The sequence below is a fragment of the Callithrix jacchus genome, chromosome 9 (genome assembly GCF_049354715.1).
Source record: "Callithrix jacchus isolate 240 chromosome 9, calJac240_pri, whole genome shotgun sequence".
Taxonomy (NCBI): Eukaryota; Metazoa; Chordata; class Mammalia; order Primates; family Cebidae; genus Callithrix; species Callithrix jacchus.
In genome coordinates this window covers 78,203,568-78,216,443 of record NC_133510.1, presented here as the reverse complement: position 1 = coordinate 78,216,443, position 12,876 = coordinate 78,203,568, and positions in this window count along the sequence as shown.

The following is a 12,876-nucleotide window of genomic DNA, read 5'->3' as shown; positions in this document are numbered from 1 at the left end:
ACTGTAGGGAGCCAGCCCTATGTCACCAGTGGGTACCCCATGTTTGGTGGCGATCAAGGAATGAGAAAAAGACAGATTAAGAGATATAGTGGGACCAGGGGACCATCACTCATTACTTTGGAGGAGGCAGTGAAGGCCCTGAACTCTGATCATCAACACTATTTATTGGCTATAATCACTTTGATCTCTACAGGGTAGGGGTGGAGTAATGGTGGGGAGTGGGTGATGTGATGGTGGAGTGAATCAGTGAGCTGGAACCGAATCAGTGAACCAGAACAGGTGTGCCATCCTAAGGACTGATAACAGTGTTAGTTTGGGAGTTTTACAAAACAAGAACATGTGGTTATCTTTAGCCTATTATCTATGTGCAGCTGATGGAACGTGGGCCTTACAAGGAGCCTACAAGTCTGGCTACGTCATAGTGCTACGAAGGGGTTTTATGTCCTTGAGCACAATGTTTATGGTAACAGAGCTGAGGTCACCCTGCACTGGAACATGAGGCGTGGAGAGACCTTCCTCCTCAGAGGCCTCCTGCAGCCTTCCACAGTTTGTGGTTCCTTGTTTATGTGTTACTCATAACCAATTTATGTAGGCACTCTGTAAGTCTGTTCTCCTTTGCTGCTTTTCCCAACATTTATACGCTCAAGCATCAGTTTGAAACACACTCTGAAATATCCTCCTGTGTTCTGCTAATCTCTAGACTCCTGTACAAGTCCACCTAGGAGGAACTAGACAGAATTAGCTCTACAAAAACTAGGAAGGAGTTATCATCTGCCTTGGGAACATTTCCCTCTTTCCATCTATCTTCCACTGTGTCCTTTTTTCAAGCTATAAAAACTCACACTTCCTTGACTATATGGTTATATTTTTTCAAATGCATGTGTGTGTATGGTAATGCTCCACCTCCATACACACACACACCCCCCACACACATTCACAGAATATATAGTTATATTTTTCATGTGTGTGTGTGGATGGTAATGCTCCCCCTCTATACACATACACATACTTGCAGACATGCACACACATGCACAGAATATGTAGTTATTTTTTCAAGTGTATGTATGTGTGTGGATGGTAATGTTTCCCCTTCGTACACACACACGTGCACACATGCACAGATGCACACTTAGCTTTCAGTGGCTTCCATTCCTCTTAAGATAAAGGCCAAATCTTAACAAGGCCTCCATACCTCTTCATGCCCTTGTCCCATACTAGTGTCTCTATCTTCTCCACATTGTCTCTGCCATCCATCTACACTGCATCTTTCACTTTCAAGAATAAGCCATGCTCACTCCTGCCAGGAGAAGAGCCTTTGAATATACTTCTTTAAAAATAATTTTTGTTACACTACACGTAACCAGCAATTCACAATTTTAACAGTTTTAATGTGGACAACTCAATGGCATTTGTGTACAGTCACAATGTTGTATAACTATCACCACAATCAAGTTCCAGAGCATTTCATCATCCCCAAAGAAAATCCACACCTACTAAACAGTCACTTTTCATTCCCTCCTACTCCCAGGGCCTGGCAACCACTCATCTGACTTCTGCCTTTATGGATTTTCTCTCTCTATCTCTATGGACATTTCATATAAATGGAATTATATAATCCATGGCTTTTTTTGCCTGGCTTCTTTCACTTGACACAGTGTGATGTTCATCCATGTGGTAGCATTTATTGATTTCTTTTTATGACTAAGTCACATTCCATTTTATGGATATTGAGCATACTGTTAATTTGCTCAGAATGAGTTTCCATCCTTCCTTTCAGCTAGCTGTCTCCTGGTCATGTTTCAACAGTCAGCTCAACGATGACTTCCTCATTGGACTTTCTGAGACCCTGGCCTAGATGAAGTCATGGGCTTTTTAAGGCCCAGCTTTCTCTTCTGCATAGCTCTTCTTTCAATCTGTAATTAAACCCATGTAGGAGTTATTTGGTTAATAGTTGTCTCCCCAACTAGAATCTAAGATCCATAAGGTAAGAAATCATGTCTATGGTTAGTTCTATATTGTATTTCCAATGGCTTTTAGAAGGCCTGGTACATAAATAAATTTTTGTCAAATAAATATTTTTGAAATTATTTCCTAGTAAGAAATAAATAATTGGCAACAGCTTAACGTTCTTTCATTCCCAGTGGTATTTTGAGTTTGAATAGAAATAGGGCTGTCATAGAGAAATTTCATGGCGGAATTTCCCTGGCAGGGAATAAAGGCTAGATTGTTTTGTAGGAGAGACTTCTTCCTCCTGCTGATCTGCACCACCCGATGCCTATGCCACCTGAAAGATTAGTTCTTGAGTCGCCATTTCATGCACTGTAACTATGTACTGCTTCCATTTTATCTGAACTGAAAAAAAGGCATATTTGGTTCTATTTACATTCTTATTTCATCACTAGAAAAGTGGTGATCTGCTATAAGTAATTATCCCTCATCCATCTTTCATCTCCAATACTTATAACGTAAGCCTGATTGAAATTTGATGGGTTTCTTTGATGTTGGTAACTGAAGGATGCTTTTATTTGTAAATGGGGATTGTAACTGTACGTTGGAATGTACGCTTCGTTAACTCAATGACGCTGTCTTTTCCCAATCTTTTCCTGATATTTGTAATGGGTTTAAAAGTAGTCTTTCCTCTTTCATGCCCTTACGTTACCTCATACATAAACCATATCCTTTGTGCAAGTGTTTGCAGTCTACACAATGCTGTCCTGTTTTGGAGTAATTATATCTGGAAAACTGCCAGTCATTATGTTCTTAAACTGATGGCAAATTCTTCTCTAGTATTTACAGACAGATGACAATTAAATTGAGGCCCTGATACAGTAAAAGCACAATTTAACAAATTTACTTGGTGGCAGCATTTTTATTTAAATTTTGTTTGATTACTCATGAGAAAAATTTTCTCCAGAATGATAGTTTTATGCTAGAAATGAGCTGCCTGATATTTTTCTCAATTAGACATCAGATTAAGGGATAGTTGTGCCAAGTGAATTGTATCTTTCCATGTAGAATTATTATTATTTTAGCTTTTGTTTATTGTCCAGTTGGTTATGTCAACCCAAAGAAAACTGGGTATTTTTGTACCAGGTAGAGCTGAAGTCCTCTTCAGCTGTTTTTTTCCCCCAGGTGGAGTCAGTGGGGCTAGATATGGATAAAGTTAATTCTGACTTTAGGCTATTCTCTGAAGGTTGAGCTGCCAGCATGTAATGACTAAATATAAATATATTTCAAGAAACCCAAAACATATCAAAAGTGATCTCTCGCCTCAAGGATTGTCAATAGCCTAATTAATTCTACTAATGTAGTAAATTAAAGAGAGATTATTAAGCTAGAGAGGCCTTGTTGGAAATGGAACGCCAGAGGCAAACATTGGTAATTTAGACCTTGGTATTCAAGACTGACTCAGATCTTGGTATAGTCAGCTTAGTAATCAGTTCCCAGTTATGTAGATAGCTACTGGAATCTCATATGGTATGTTTTTTAATAATACACAAAATCTCATATGTTCTGATCATAACTTGGCATCTCATGAATCTTATCTTTATGTGAATAGTAAGAGAATGTGCTAGTCAGGTTAACATGATTGCCTATTCCTCTTGGGTGTTATAATTCTCATTTTATAAATATAAAGATTTTTCTGCTTTCATATACAGCTTTGTGATGTTTGAAAGAAAGAGAAGGATATAATCTAACTGGACCAACTTTGGAATGTAGACCAGTTTAAAGTTTTGAGCTTGCAAGATTGAGAACCAGGACCTAAACACTGATGAATTCACCAAGACAAAAGCCAACCTGTAGGCATCTCTCTGTTCCTGAGAGGGGTCAGCTGTCTCTGCTCACACAGCACTTTCTTCCTGTAGGTCTTCTTTGAATTTATTTGTTTAATTTATTCTTTCACTGATTTCTATAAGGAGATAGATCTGATAGGAATCATACATACACACATACAAAAACTAAACCGAACAAAAAGTCTTTAGAATTCAAGGATCCCAAGTTAGAATAGTCTTCCTGCCTCTGTCAAATAACATTAGACAAATGACTTTTTTTTCCTTCAATTTCTTCATCTCTTTAAACTGGAAATGCTACCTATCTTTTGTTTTGTCTTGAATATCAAATGAAAACTTTAAAAAATGTTAGCCTAATGTGGGACTGATGTGGAGTAACACTCAATTATTCATCTGTCTGGCTTTCATTTTATTTATTTATTTATTTATTTGAGACAGAGTCTCTCTCTGTGGCTCAGGCTGGAGTGCAGTGGCACGATCTTGGCTTACTGCAAACTCAGCCTCCCAGGGTCAAGCGATTCTCCTGCCTCAGCCTCTTGAGTAGCTGGGATTACAGGTGCCCACCACCATGCCTGGCTAATTTCTGTATTTTTTAGTAGAAATGGGGTTTCACCAAGTTGGTCAGGCTGGTCTCCAACTCCTGGCCTCCAGTGATCCACCTGCCTTGGTCTCCCAAATTGCTGGAATTACAGGCTTGAGCCACCAAAAAAAGTTGACAGTTATATCCAGTACTTTGTTTTAGAAAGGTATGACTATAGAATTATATTTTTAAACTCTGATTTTTTTGTTCCTAGAAGAAAAATACAAATGAGCACATATATTGATCACTGAATGTTCCCTACTGTGTAGACTTAGAAAACTAGGGGGTTTCTGCTGTCTGCGGCACTGCAGCCTAGACAAGTATAGAAACAGCCTCAGAGTTGCGGCATGTGCCAGGAATCTCCTGACTCTGCAACACTGTGAGCATATAAGAAAAAAATACAAAAACACAGATGATCACATTCTCACATTCAGTTCTGGCATATGGCTTTTGAATAAGCCTGTCATGTATTTAATATTTTGTCTTTTAATATCCAGTTTTCTAGTTCTGTTCCCTGAGTAGCCCATTAGCAGATCAACATCCTCCTAAGATGCCTGTCTTTCAGGCTTTGGCTAGCACACAATGGTTTTTAAACCCATTCTTAACATATCGCCCCATGCTTAGGAAAGAATAACTCATTTTCATTTACTGTAATAGGATAACCCGTGAAAAGGCCTATTTAGAGCTGCACGTCAGATACTTTCATTTGCTCAAAGTGGCCTTTCATGCAGGAACATGTTTTATTTTTTTGAAGGTGGAGTGTTGTTCAATGTTGATGTTGGAAGACTCCAAAAGTGAGGTCTGTGGCTTTTATAATTATGCAAGATTTTAGTATAAACCAATAGGCAGATCTTAGCTAAATCTGCCCCACAGAAAACTGTCTCCAGCCAAACGCCCAATTTAAAGGTCAATGTAAATGCTAAGATTATTAAGCAATAGCAGTTGAAGAAAGACATTCAGCTGAAGGACTCTTGCACGGTAAAAAAAAAAAAGATTGTTTATGTACTGTTCCTCCACTTCTTCCCAGAAAAGATTTCTTAAGCTTCCTCCTTTTCCATACCAGGATTTTGTTGTCTTACATTGTCTAGAAAAAAAAAAATTGATTTTTTCGATGGTCACACATCCTTGAAATTTGGGGTTTTAAATTCACTAATTGGGCTCTTGTAAGGAAGAACGCCAGATTCCCTCATTATCATAATGGCTTCCCTCCGCTGCTGGGCATGGGCCTCGTTACAGCTTGGAGTTTCTTTGGGGACTGTGCAGGTGCCTCTTTTAAGTTCAGGTGCACAGTGTGGAAGTCATGTGTAGAGCACACTCTAACAAAGTGCCCCAACTGCTCCACTGACTTCCCCATGCACACTCTTGGAGTTATTTCCACTAATGAAAACAGAATAGAGCATGTACCAAATCAAACCATCAAACCACTGACTATATCTACTAAATGTCAGAGAACATGCTATTTATTACATACATAGTGTGTATTAGCTAAGATGATACTCTTTAGCTAATAAACAACACATTTCTTTCATCTCAACCCCACACCTGCTCAAGAGGTCTCTTGGGCTGTGCCCTCATTTCCTGTTGCTGCTGTTTTCATATCTTTAGTTTCAGTACTTCTCCATCTCTTAAGTAACTCTATGTGGTACCTGTGTGTGTGTATGTGAGCATGTACGTTCTCTCTCTCTCTCTCTCTCTCTCTTTCTCTCTCTCTCTCTCATCATCTCTTTATATTTTCAGCACAGATTCCAAAGCAATTCTCTTATGGGCGTATTCTCCTGGATCTCCCAAACTGAAGACAGTATCATTCATTCTCTCGCAAATATTCCTTTCTTCTTATGTTCCATGCTTCAGTATAGGACACTGTCATTCAGTCATCATGTTTGCCTTCTTCCCCTTCACTCTCCAAATCCCATTTCTGACCACCTTATCTGTTCCCCAGGGTATCATCACATTGCCCAATTTATTTCCACTGGGACATTTTTCACTGATTTATGCTACTGAGTTAATTTCTCGTTTACTTTGTTTCGTCTGTCTCTTTCCTCTAGAATATAAGCCCCAATAAGGTAGAGTTATTTTCTGTGTTATTCCCAGCTATGAATCTAGAACAATGCCTTGAACATAGGAGTTACCTAATAAAAGTTTATTAAATACATGAATGAATGAAAAACGATCTCATTGATGCTATGGCCTTAATGTCATGCAAATCACTTTTTTAAATCGTGGCTGCTGCCACCCTAGTTAGAGCCAGTATATTTCTCAGGTCTGTGACTGCAGTAGCTTCCTAGCAGTTCTTCTTGCTTCCACTCTCACCCTTACCTAAATCGTTATCTGCCTGGCAGCCTGAAGTCTTTCTATACTGGAAATTGTCTCCTGTCATTGGTCTCCTTAAAATTCTTAAGTAGCTCCCCATTACAATCTGCTTTGCAAACTTTTCCACAAGCATTTCCCCTAATGGCAAAGGAGAAAGCAGCCCTGGGATCTGAAGTTACCTGTCACAAGTACAGAATATCTTAGGTTCATGATTTATCTTACAAATGTATGCAGATTTTGCACTCTAGTTCTTTAGTAATAAATATTTTAAATTACTCACCATTTAGCAAAAACAATGCTACAGGAAGATATTTCTTGTTTATCATGTGGTTTTGGAATATGGCCACCATGATATCAAGTCTGAGAAATGCAGAAGCAGATCAAGAGTAGATAAATTTATTTGATGCACAAAGCCCTTCCAAACCTGGTACCTGATTCTCTCTTCCTTCTCACCTTTTGCCATTCTCTCACACCCACCTTTCCCAGCCTGACTCATGTCCAAGACTGCTTTAGGTCTCCCTTCTCTGTTCCCCTTTAGGACTTTGTGCCTTGCCACCTGTACATGATCAGTCCTTATTGTTTATCTCTGTGTCTGTGGCATTAACCTTGAAGAAAGGAGATGTGTTGTGTTGATTATTACCCAAACCTGGTCCAGTGCCTGGTATATCTCAAGCACATGATAAACACCGGTGGAATGAGTTAGTGAATGAGTAAATGGATTACCAATTATTCCAAGTGAATGCTCATTTGAAGCTTTAAGGACCCTGATATCTGAGATTAAGTGAAATTCTATTTCAATAGCCTTCCCCCCTCTGTTACTCCATCCTTCCCTATACATACATGTAAAAAGAGAAATTTATTTAGGTTTGATTTTATTGACCAAGGACTGAAAACTGCAATAATGTCTAGGACCAAAGCACTGATTGAAATTTACTTAAGAGACATGTAAAGTTCAAAGAATGATCCTTTTCCCTGGAAACTGGAAGGGATTTTTGAAAGCACAAGGACTCCCTAGCTTGAAGCAGCAATTGAAGAATAGGTCTTTGGTGACATCATCCTTTCTGATCTAGAAGCCTATCAACTGTAATCTACAAAGGTTTCAGAGGAAAGTTGAGCCCATATTTAAGAAGATACTCAACCTCATTGTTTCATTTGTCATAGAGAATCATAACTCATCTACCCACCTATCTTTTCTGTGTCTGACATTGGCTATAAAACAAGGTCACTGGGACAGTAACGTCTGGTCATCCAGGCTACTTGAATGATGTGATGAGCTAGTTTTAAGGTTATATGTGTCATTAAAAAAAAAAACCTATCGCAGTGGAGTACAAGTAGTGGAGCCTCCATAACTGCAAAGTCTCTAAGAATGGTTTTGGCTGAAGTCAAACATCCTCTGCATTTGATAAAACTTTTGGTTGTGCATGACAGATGCTCAACAGAAAAGTTTTGCAGATGGAATCTGTCTACAGAGGGAAGTGGTTTGCTCTTATTAAAAAGTCTGAATGGGGACCAGAGAGAGAAAGAAGAGGAAAAGGAAGCCACAGAAAAAGCTCCGGCTGCAAGGCTATTCCCTAGGCACCTGACAACATAGAGTGGTTGGCAGAGGGTTGAAGGTAAGCAGCTGTGTCCCGTCCTCTGAGAGCTTATAGGCCCCAACTGCCTCACACATGTGATTAAACACCACTTGGCCAACTATACAAGTACTGAACCATGACCAAAGTAGGTTTTTTAAAATGGATTCAAATTAAAATGCAAGCCAATAAAGTAAGAGTAAATCACTCCTTCCCACTGCAGTATGGAATACAATAGAGACATCTTCTTTTCAATTGGTTAACAATGGAAAATCCTATCCTTCACTGGCTTAGAAAGTATTCTTTTTTATTTATCAGACATGGTTTGGGGAATGTTTAACACATAGGACTCATGATTTAGAGTGTTTGCAAATTTTGTTAGTGTTTCCCGTCAAGACAGCCTAAAAGGAAGCATTGCATATTTTATTAATTAATTAGTCATAATGAATTCTTTATTTCTGGTGTTGGCAAAGGCTGAAGCAGCCTGTTTGGCTATTGTTACACAGCCTGGTTTGCAGGCATTTCCTCCTGAGATTGCCAAGGGCAGCTGCCATAGGGTCACAGCAGTTCCTTCAGCCGGTACTGCCCCTTTCCCAGACACATGTCTCTCCTTTCAACCCACAAGTGAGGATACAGCAGAGTGGGCCTGGGCAGGAGCTTCAGCCCAAACACAGACAGAACACCTTGTTTTTAATGTTACCCTTTCAGATGAGTCTTTTTTAAGTGTTCTATGGCTGAAAAGGTTTTGTAAAACTACTCAATAAGTAGAAGATAGATTGATAGTATATATAGAATATTATATTTGACAAAAGCTGCTGCTTCCCCATAAGGCTTTATGAATTTCAACTCCTCTTTCATCAACACCAAATACTAAAGATATTACTTCGTACTGGCCTGGCATGGTGGCTCACACCTGTAATCCCAACACTTTGGGAGGCTGAGGCGGGTGGATCATTTGAGGTCAGGTGTTTGAGAACAGCCTGGCCAACGTGTTGAAACACTGTCTCTACTAAAAATGTACAGATTAGCTAGGTATATTGGCATATGCCTGTAATCCCAGCTATTCGGGAGGCTGAGGCAGAGAATTTCTTGAACCTGGGAGGTGGAGGTTGCAGTGAGCGAAGATCACACCACTGAACCACTCCAGCCTAGGCAATAGAGGAAGGCTTGGTCTCAAAAGAAAAAAGAAAAGAAATTACTTCCTACTAAATCTTTTTTTAAAATGGCTTCCAGATAAGTAGTGTCTGTTCTTCTAAATTAGGGGTTGTGCTAAAATTTACTAAATTTATAGGTATATTTCAGATGAATTAGCCTGAAAATCTGTTTCTATCAATACTGTACAAGTGACTTTCATTAATTTATTTTGAGAAGGAAATTAAAAGCCATGACCATGACATGTAAATTCATTGAAATTAAATGCAAATAAATCCAGTCTTGTTATGGTCTTTTGTTTCAAGACTGAGGTTATTGACAGACACGTAAGGTTGAGAATCCATTTCCCAAACACTTTGATTGACAGGCAAGACAACACAACAGCAGAGAGCTGGCTGCCTGTTTAAAAGCCATGCTTCAAATACAGGCTAAATTGATAGAATTGACTGCTCCATTTTTCTGCTTTCTGGAGAGAAGGTAACCCTCTGCCTTCTATTTGCAGGATATTAATTTTAAGTACCTGTGAAATGAAGTTCTTATAAGCTAAGATGCCCCAAAACTCTGTTTATCGCCAAGGTTGTAGAGGAATCAAAGCCAGGCATTTGGAGTAGATGCTGAGATCACGTCTCCCTCACACCTCTGCAGAAAGCAGCTACCTGCAACTCTGCCAGGACCATTCTGGAGGTGAGGTGATCCTTTTTGTTTGTAAAAGGTCTAGTAAAATATACAACAATTTATTCTTTTAATTTTAAATGGCAATTTATATACTCTCAGTATCCTGGACCGATACTATACACCGACTATCTCACGTGAGAGGGCAGTAGAGCTTCTTAGGAAATGTCTGGAGGAGCTCCAAAAACGCTTCATCCTGAATCTGCCAACCTTCAGTGTTCGAATCATTGACAAAAATGGCATCCATGACCTGGACAACATTTCCTTCCCTAAACAGGGCTCCTAACATCATGCCTGCCCTCCCTCCCACTTGCCAAGGAACTTTTTTTTGCTGGCCTGCTTTATCTTTTTCTACTCTTTTCAGGTGCATTCTTGATAAATGGTTAATTCAGAATAAAGGTGACTGTGGATATAATTGAAAAAAAAAAAAAAAGGTCTAGTAAATATATACAACAATTTATTCTTTTAATTTTAAATGGCAATTTATATACATATAGACTTGAGTACTTCATAATTGACTTTCTTTTAAAATATGTGAATACTTTCTAGGAAATGCTTCAATTTAAAAAATACTTTATGAATATGAGTTTAATATTCGTTTCCTTTGACTTCTTTCATCGGAACTTCTTTCTTCCCACCATTCCTTTTTCTTCTTAGCTAAACCATCAATCAAATGACTCTCCTGCTATTTTACATTTTGCTGATAAGCAGTTCTGGTAATTAATAACCTTATCTTTCTATCTATGAAAAAAACAAATTTAATGCATTTTAATAAGGAGGTTGAAAGGACAAGGAGACATTTTATTGCTGTGTTGATTTTGATAAGACTAGAAATAACCTGGTTGGCTGGTGACTGGATATTGATGTTGGTTGCATTTGTGCACACATTTTGTGTTACCCTTGCTGTTTGTACTTCAGTATTTCTTATAAATATATTTCTGAATAGGTATGCAATGTAGATTTCTTTAATAAGCAAATCTCATTGAATAACATAATGGTTTTAAGCCACTTTAGCTTTATATCTGATTCTAGTCTTCTGTTTATAGTTTTCAGCTGACCAACCAACAGGGCTGAGAATCAGAAGACTGGCTTTAAGAGTAGCTCCTCTGAAAAACTGCTCTTAGCCCAGGGAAAACATCCCAATTGCTATTTCCTTATTTACATATGGAGGTGGAGCACCAGGAGACTACCTAAAAGAGCTCAAAAATCTCCTCCAGATCCAGTATTCTATAATTGCAGCTAATTCATTTTTTTTAAGTCCATTAAAAAATATCCTGTGTTAAGGTTTTAAAGTTGAAGATCCTTTGGAATGTGAATAATCAGGTCTCTATGCGGGCCAGAATTTTGTATATCCCAAATGGAGGCTGAAAAAAGTCTATTTCTTTGAAGTTAGTGAAGTTTATGAGATCATGAAGGCTCCATAACAGAAAGAGCTCTGTGATGGGCATCAGGGTTGTTCCTACCCTTATTTCCTATCCACCCACACACTAATCCTATGATGTGGTTGCATCTGTAATTTCATTCGGCAAAGAGGAAAACTATGTTGTACAGAATGGTTAGTTGTCATGGGCAGGGCCGTACAGGGTCACACAGCTACAGAGGGCTGAACAAAATTCTTGATATTCCAGACTGTGGTGATTTTTGTTAGAAATCTTGGGTCACACCACTTGGGAGGCTGAAACGGGCGAATCACGAGGTCAGGAGTTCAAGACCAATCTGGCCAACATAGTGAAACTCCATCTCTACTAAAAATACAAAAAATTAGCTGGGTGTGGTGGTGTGTGCTTGTAATCCCAGCTACTCAGGAGGCTGAGGCAGGAAAATCGCGTGAACCCGGGAGGCACAGGTTGCAGTGAGCCAAGATTGCGCCATTGCACTCCAGCCCAGGTGACGGTGAGAGACTTTGTCTCAAAAAAAAAAAAAGAAAGAAAAAAGAAATCTTGGGGTCATGGTCCCCAGGACTGTGTCCTCAAGTCAGGGGCAGAAAATGAATAGGAGTGAATACCTCGTACTGCTCTGATAGGCCTGTTCTCCTGCTGGGAGAGGGGATAGTTGACTGGGTGTCAGGGCATCTTCTCCACTACACCGTAGGCTTTTATATTGCTGAGTATATTCATTTATCCTTCAGGGCAGGGAAAAGATTTAAACATTGGTGTAATCTGCTGTAGTACCCAGGACTCTGCTGGGCTTCCCAATATTTTCAATCCTGTGACACCGTAGGCACTCAATGTAAACAGAAGATGAGGGAAACAGTGGAAGTAGAAAGAGGTCAGATGTGGGAATGGGGAAGGAGAGGATACTACACCCATCTCAGTTCAATAAAACAGAGCCCCTTCCACTAGCTAATTGGTGAATCACCTGGGCTGGCTCCAGGAACAATGAGAAGTCTTGGATTTGGTGCCCTTCTATGAACTCTCTCTTTAATCTCCCATATGCCTCCTCTTCCCCACTCCCACCAGCCGCTTTTGAAAAGTATGAATGCCGAGTCAATCTCTCAGGGTCCCAATAGTCCTTATTCAAGTAAAAGTCAAGGCCAGGGACTGTCTTTAATTATGGCTTAAGGAAACAATGCCTCCCTTTTGACAGTCTATGTTGTTAAGTGATGCTCTTGCTTGAAGATTGACGCAGGTAACCAAAACGGAGTAACCACTTCCTCTCCAATACTCATCTCCTGCTTCCAACGACAAAACTTAACCATCAAATAACATTACATATATGGGACTGTTATACTGATAAGGTTTTCAGCACAGTAAATTCTAATGATAATCAAACCAAAACAAAGATTAATTTTCTGAGCATT